Genomic DNA, 7443 nt, shown 5'->3' with positions numbered 1-7443 from the left:
GTAGGGCTCTGTGTTGGGGCTGCTGCCTTGGGTTTGGTCTCGGAGCCTTTTGCAGAGGCTGTACCTTGGGCACCTGCTCCCTGAGAGGCCAGCACGCCCGGGCACTGCCAGCACGACGGAGCGTAGCTGGCGCGGAGCAAGCCTCAGGGAATCGGGAGCTGGGGTGATGCGGAACGAGCCTCGGGGAATAGGGAGCTGAGCTGGCAGCTGGGGGCATGGGGAACCGCTGCGCGGGGGGACAGCGGGCTCCGGGCCTGACGCTGCCGCGCCGAGCGTTGCTGAAGTGGAGCCGCTGTCGGCCCTTGGGGACCTGGCTCCCAGGCTGGGAGATGAGGGGGGCTGCGGGGCTGGGCACGGCTTCCAGCAGCAGCCAGCCAGCCCCCCTGCTCCCAACACGTGCCCCTCGTGCAGGGTGCCAAGAGCCCGTTATTCCCCTTTGCTTTGCTCAGCTGCGATCATCGTGGACCCATTGTGCTTGGTGCTGTACATAGCAAGAGACAGGCCCTGTTGCCCAAAGAATACCTAATTTCTTGCATACAGCACGCAGCTGAAAATAGCTTGCCTTGAAAATACTGGTAAGTAGCAGCTGCTGCAGCAGGAGCCTTGGCCTGGGAAAAAGAGAAAGTGCCCGCAGCCAGCAGCCCAGCCCCAGTTGCGGCATTAGTTTTGCTTTCCCCTGGTAGAGGCAGAAGCTGCTATTACTGTATTTCCTTTTGTAGTGCACACCCCAATTTCCAGCAGCTGAGTTTTGGAAAATAGGTGCGTGTTGTATGCACAAAAAAACCTAAGAAATCGAGGGGGAGGGAAACTGAGGCACAGGGAGGTGTTCTGAGCAACTTGGGTCCCGTGGAGCTCAGTGGCAGAGCTGCAGGGGAGTGACAGGCTAATGGTCCCTGTTTAGCTATAGTGTCGCCCAGCAGCTGAGCAGACCCTGAACCTATGGGCTAAGTGCAGGACCTAGGGCAGAGGTTGCAGCAGGGTATCCTAGAGGGTTGGCATTTGGAGGGGGTGGTGGGACTGCTCACAAGGGGCTTCCTAAATGAGTCGGTGGAGCCCTGAGTTGCAGCTCAGGAGCCCTGGCTTTAGTTCACAGACCTGTAGGCTGACCTTGGCCAGCCCATGGAACAGCCCTATGCCCCCAGGCCTCGGCAATGCTGTAAAACAATATGATGCTGCCCTGCCTTGGGATGGGAAAATGCATGACGGAGTAGGAGATGTTTGTGCGCTGCACAGGGGAGGACCGTGGATGGTCCCTGGTCTGAGGAGCTCCCGGTCCAGGCGAAAGCCCTGGTTTCCTGGCAGGCAAAGCTGGATGTGACCCAGGTGGGTAGGGGATGGATGGAGATCTGTCAGCGGGGTGAGCCTTGGCTTTTCCGGGGATTTGTTATGGCGCCTCTTTCCTGCCAGGGGAACTGGCTCTACAGGAGTTCGGTTGAGGGCAAGCGAGACTTGGGGAGCATCTGAGCCTCCAGGCTTGGGCCTGCATGTAGGATGCCGGCCACAGGATTTGGAAGCCTCCAAAGCCCCAGGTTGGGGGAGGATGTTTGCCGGTAGTAGGGCCACATTTGGTTCTTGAGTGACTCACGGATTTGGCATCCATTTGGCTGCTTTGACCTGGAACACAAAAAAAATTTCCTTTAAAAAAAAAATCGCAGCACAGCGGGCACTGGGACAGCGCTGGGGGCGAGTCTGCAGCATTTGTGCCCCAGGCAGGGCAGGGCAGGGCAAACCTGAGAGTAGCAGCCAGAGACTGCAATCTGCCTCCCCGCTGCCCAACCCTCGCCCCCCACATGCCTCGGGAGCGCAGGAGGGGGTCTTTCCCAGCGCACGGTTCCCTCCATCGGCGTGGGAGCAGAGCTGCAGCACCCTCCTGGCCTTGTCAGCCTGGAGCCTGGGGACCGTCCCCGTCACGCCTCCTCTTCCCCTTCGGGGAACGTGACTGTTTATGCGCTGTACACTCTGCTGCACAGCTCTGCTCGCGGGCTTTTGTTTATTGCCCCGTAATTGCCATCCAGGCGACCTACATAGAGCCTTGCTCAAGCTCTTCTGCATGGCGATTTGCAGTCCATGAAGGTGACACCCAAAGAGCTTGGGTGTAACGTGGAGTTCAGCTTACCGTGTGTCCAACCCCCCCACACCTGCACATACCTTTCAGGTCCAAGGAGATGCTGTCGCTTGCAAACACAGATCCTTCCGCTGATCTGAGACAAAAGGCCTCGCATACTTGAGCTAAAGGGAAATCTCCACCAGCAGAACAGGGCCTTTGACACACAGTCACACAATTCTGACGCCATCCAATGAAGGGCAGCAGGGGGCGTGCACCCCCTCTGTGAATAAAACACGTGGGGTGGCGCAGCTTTGTGGTCCTGCGGTACATTGGGCAGTGATGTCACTTCATCTAAAGCAGAGTCAAGACGGTTCACGAGTTTAATTATCCAAAGCAAAGATGCAAGAACGTGGAGACAAGGAAAGACGGTGACGGAGAACACGGGAAATGTAACTAATTGCCCCTTCGAACAGACGCGACACCCATGCACCAACTGCAGCGCAGCAGGAGCTGGCTGCAATGTCCGCGACAGTTCGGGGAGGCTGGGTTTTGTCGTTCGTCTCTAACGTGTGCATTGCCGTGCAGACATCTGGAGGAGTCCAAGCTCTCAGCCGATGCTTTTGTATAAAATCACATCAACATCATGGCTAACACCTGATGCAGTGCTGGACTCGGAGAAGCCCTGCGCTCAAGGCTGGAGCAGCCTCTTTTCCGGACAGACCACAAGATACCGCGATGCCCACGGAGACATCGATCGAGATAGGAGCTGCGTAGTGTTGGGCACTGTGTAAACCCATTCACGGGCAAGATCCTTGCCCCAAAGAGGAGAGAATGCAAAAACCAAGGTCTGCAAAGGCTGCCAAGCACCATTGCCCATCACACAGAGAGCGTAAGTAGGCCTTAGCCCTTTGGTGCTGAGCTGAATGGGCAGTCCCGTAGGGTCCCTGGCTTCTTGTCCTCCTCTCCAGCTGCTGTCCTGTATTAGGGAGAGCTAAGAAGACACAAGATGCTTTCCATAATGTGGCTTTTCCATGTCAGCAACAGTTGCCATAGGGAGGTACGTGACTGGATCGGGCCAAAAACATGCCAACAGGTTTGCCTGCTGGGAATTTTGGAGCCTCCTCAAATTCCCCCTCCCCCAAATTTCCTGTGAAATGTTTTCAAGTGAAATCTTGGAAATGCTTTCCATGAAAAAGAGCTGGTTTTCAGTAGAAAGGCTTTGTCCCCTCCTCTTGCTTTCGCATTCCCCTGCATTTTTCTAGCGGCCAAAAGAATGAAAATGACTGGGGTTGGGGAAGAGAAACATTTCAGTTTTCAGGAAATTGAATGAAAAAAATTCAGATCGTTTGCAACTGGCAGCAAAGAGCAGCTGTTCGGACATTTCTGACCTGTTGGGCCTCTGGGTAAGATGGGAAAGGAAACGCCCAGGACACGGTGTCTCCCTGCAGGTATGGTCCCTGCGGTGGAAGCGCTCGAGGACCTCAGGCTAAGACCAGCCTCGGTGCCACACTGCCCCTGTACTTCATCAGCACACTCTGTTGCAGGAAAGCCCTTTATTAATATGGTAATTATACTAATAAGGGACTGCGAACGTGGCGGGCGGATAGATTATCAGGCAGCCAAGCTACCAGGAGTCCGGCTTGGCTCAGTCAGGTTTATTACATTGACATTAACTGGAGTGTAACCCCAATAATAGCAAAACAACAGAACTGGGGCCACAGAGACAATACAGGAACAACACGGTACAAGGTGATACTTTACAACGCCAAGGTCGTCTCTCTCTGATCTCTGGTGCTTGACGTCTCAAATCACTTTGGTGAGGCCAGGACCCACACCTGCTAGGGGACTGTTGTGCTGGCCACTATCTCGCCACAGGGATCCACAAGACGGTCCAGACACTGCATCTGCCACGATGCTGGTCTGGTCCTGGAGTGATCTAGCCGCTCTCACGGGGACCAACCACTCAACGCACACCCCAGGAACTATACGCCTCGCTCAGCCCAACATCATAGGTGTAACACACCCGCATTCTCCACCAGGCAGCCTCCAGCGCTGCTCACGCTCACTGACACACCCTGCACGCACCAAGACATGCCATACACACATGCCGGTGCACTTCCGCGGGGTTATTTTATCAGTGGGAGCTTGGCAACACACCACCTCCTCCTCCTCCAATCAGGTGCTGAATATGCCAGTCTCCTTGGTGATGGTGCCTGCCACTCATCCAAACTGCTACAATCTTTTACTCAAGGGCACTCATTTCTCCCTTTTAAGGACTGTCCCTTGCACACCTGTCAATCACACTGCATTTCCCACCAACACGCTAACTCATGGAAAAGTAGGACAGGAGTCAAAAGTTCACTCCTAGGGTTTCTGAACCAGGCCTCAATGGGCACGCTTGACCGTAAACAGAGCAAATCAAAACTGGAGAGCTGCACACTCAACTTATTTGGGATCCTCCTCTGGAAGAAACAAGGGACCACTGCCCATCACCTGGCTCCAGGGCCACTCTTCCAGCCCGGTGTTGCATGCTGAGTGGTGGCGGGAGCATCCCTTGGCGGCTGGGTTGTCCTTGTCATTGGTGGCTGGGCCAGCCGTGGCAGTGGCTGCTCTCCTTGCCCCCTCCCAAGCTGGCACATGGGACTGATGCCCTGCACCCACACCCTAGTTATGTCACCACATCCTTTCTCCTGCTACAGCCCACTTCCCTGTGTCCAGGCCCAGCAGATCCCCCACCTTCTTCCTTCTGCTGTGGTTCTCACCGGATACTATTTGGATCACACATTCCCATTGTTTCCAGAAGAACAATAGGACGTAAACCCGGCTGGAGGGAGCGCCGTGCCAGGCATTTCATTTCAAAGGCAGCATGCATCCGAGCATGTGCAGCCACACTCAGCTTTGTGCCACCTCAAAAACCAAGCGAGCCCCATGATGCTGAGTCAACCACCCAGAAAATGTACATCTGGTAGGTATACACCGAACTAGATTTGGATTTCTCTCCATCCCAATTGCCTGAATCGTTAGCAGATGACCTAAAATTGAAAGCTCCATAGACAGTGATTGGGAGAAGGGCACCCGATTCGCATTAAGAGTGGGCTCTTGGTTCAGAGTCGTGGCTTTTGGCTTGGATCACAAAAGTCAGGACTACTTTTTTCCCTGTAGTTAAATGGAAGGAATGTCTCTGCTCCGTGGAAAGGGCTTGTCAGCCCAAACACGTGAGAAAGCACAAGAAACCCAAACAGGTGAAGGGCAAATACTGTAAGCAGCCCGAACTGCCCTAGGGCAAAGGGCTCATTCTGGAAGAGGGCAGTCTATTGTGGTGAATACTCCCCGAATGGATATTTCTCTTCTTTACTCACAGGCTTTTGACACAGTCTTGATCTTGCACAAGCAGTGCATGCGTCTTGAGAAGCAGCCAGCTGATAAGGGAAAGTTAGGAGCTTTGCACCTAAGTGGGAACTGGGGCTGGGCCAGCTTAAATTACTCGGCTCTGTTTCGGGGTGCCGGTCGCCTCTGGCACCCGTGTTACAGAATTAGGAAGGATGCCTAGATGGGCTGCATACACAAAACTAGAACTCTTGGTTCCAAAATGATACCTTTTATTAGTCCAACTGGAAAATGGCAGGAAAACTGTCCTTTTCTGCAAGCTTTCGGGGTCAAAATCCCATTGTCAGGCTCTGGGAAAAGCGTGGATGGTACACAATGGTAAAAAGTCCCCATAGGTAGAAAATAAAGTTCATTTTTGCACAGAGGGGGCTGCAGATGGAAGGTTGTCCCTCTGGGTCCATGAGAGTGTCTTTGTGATGTGCTGTAGGGTGAGCAATATCATGCTGGCGCATCCACATCAGCCAATCCCAAATCTGGGGGCAGAGCTGACCCCGGTGTCGAGCCAGGGAACCACTCCTGTTTTGCACTTGACACTCCAGCAATTTGGTAGGACAGCTGCGCGGCGTTCACGTTGCTCTCAGGGATGGTGCGGCCTCTTGGAGCTGAGAAACACACATCCTGTTCCCTCCTGGGGCTTTGGCTTCTAGCCCCCATTAAACCAGTTTCTCCATTAGCTCTGCCCCTTCTGCAATCGACTTACCCCCGCCCAAAATGGGCAGAAAGTCCTGCCATTCTCACTTCCTTCTGTTTTGCCCTCAGCTTGGCAAGGAGAAATGACTCTGTGGGTTGCAAGGGCAAGAGGAAACCAGGCCAAAGGGCTGTGTTTGTTTGTTGTTGGAGAAAAATAGAGCGCTCAAGACATTCAACATGAAACAAAAACAGTGAAGATAGCAATACACATAGATTACTAATGGGCCAATGGCAGCCCATCCCAATGATGTAATGCTTCTTGCTTGTGTTTCATTGGCTGGGTGCGTTGCCACTCTTCCTCCTGCAGTACTGGCAGTACCTTGGAATAAGAGTGAATCCCGTTTTAGCTTGCTGGGGCGCTTGACGTAATCTTGGTTGGAAGAGCAGCTGTTTGCTTTCCAGGTCACCTCCAAACACAACATTAGCCTTGCTCAGGAACGAGCAGGAAGGCGGGGAGGATCGTCAGGGATCCGAGGGGATCCAGGACGAGCTGCTAGGAAAGTCAGAAATGCACACCCCCCAGATGTATTTCGGATTCTCCTTCCTCTGCCACTTGTCAGCTACCACCGGGTTGCATCTGCATGCAACGAGAAATTTCTTCCTGACCCCTGCTGGTGAGCAGCCCCTGACGCACGAGGGTTGAAATGTTTTATTCTAGGTAGCTTGACGGTGTTATTCCGTCAGGCCTCATCTTAAAGTGTTTATTTGCCTTGGGAAATCTCCTGTGGCAGTGAAGTCCGCAAGTTAATCACGTAGCTGTAAAAAGCTGCAGTCCTCAATGTGCCCCACTTTTCCGTGCACACCATAAAGCCCCTTCCCTTCTACTGGAAAACCACAATCAAGAGTTGAGCTGTGAAACCACAGACTTCTACCCAACCCGTCCTGTGCCCTTTCAGTCTCATGCTTGCTAAGGGATGAGCAAAGGCTGCGCTACAAGGATCAAGACAATCACCATCTAGGTCAAGGACGAATTCATAGAAACACGGAAAATGAGGGTTGGCGGGGACTTCAGCTCGCATGGGGTGCTTGTACACGCCACGGCGTTTAATCCTTGTTAATTTAAGTCCAACCCTCTGCTCAAAGCAGGACCATCCCCAATTAGATCATCCCAGCCAAGGCTTTGTGTAGCTGGGTCTTAAAGACCTCCAAGGATGGAGACTCCACAACCTCTCCGGGTACAGTCCCCTACTGCAGCAGTTCACTCCCAATCCCTGCATCCGGAGCCGAACAATCAGGGTGTGTGTTAGGATGAGGGGCCTTGCTTTAGTCTGAAGCACCACGGACTGGCAGCTGCTGTAGGCAGAATACCAGATGTAGTG

This window comes from Gavialis gangeticus, unplaced genomic scaffold (assembly GCF_001723915.1).
Source record: "Gavialis gangeticus isolate Ggan-Ray unplaced genomic scaffold, GavGan_comp1, whole genome shotgun sequence".
In the NCBI taxonomy this organism is placed as follows: Eukaryota; Metazoa; Chordata; order Crocodylia; family Gavialidae; genus Gavialis; species Gavialis gangeticus.
Note: the sequence above shows the minus strand (reverse complement) of the source record.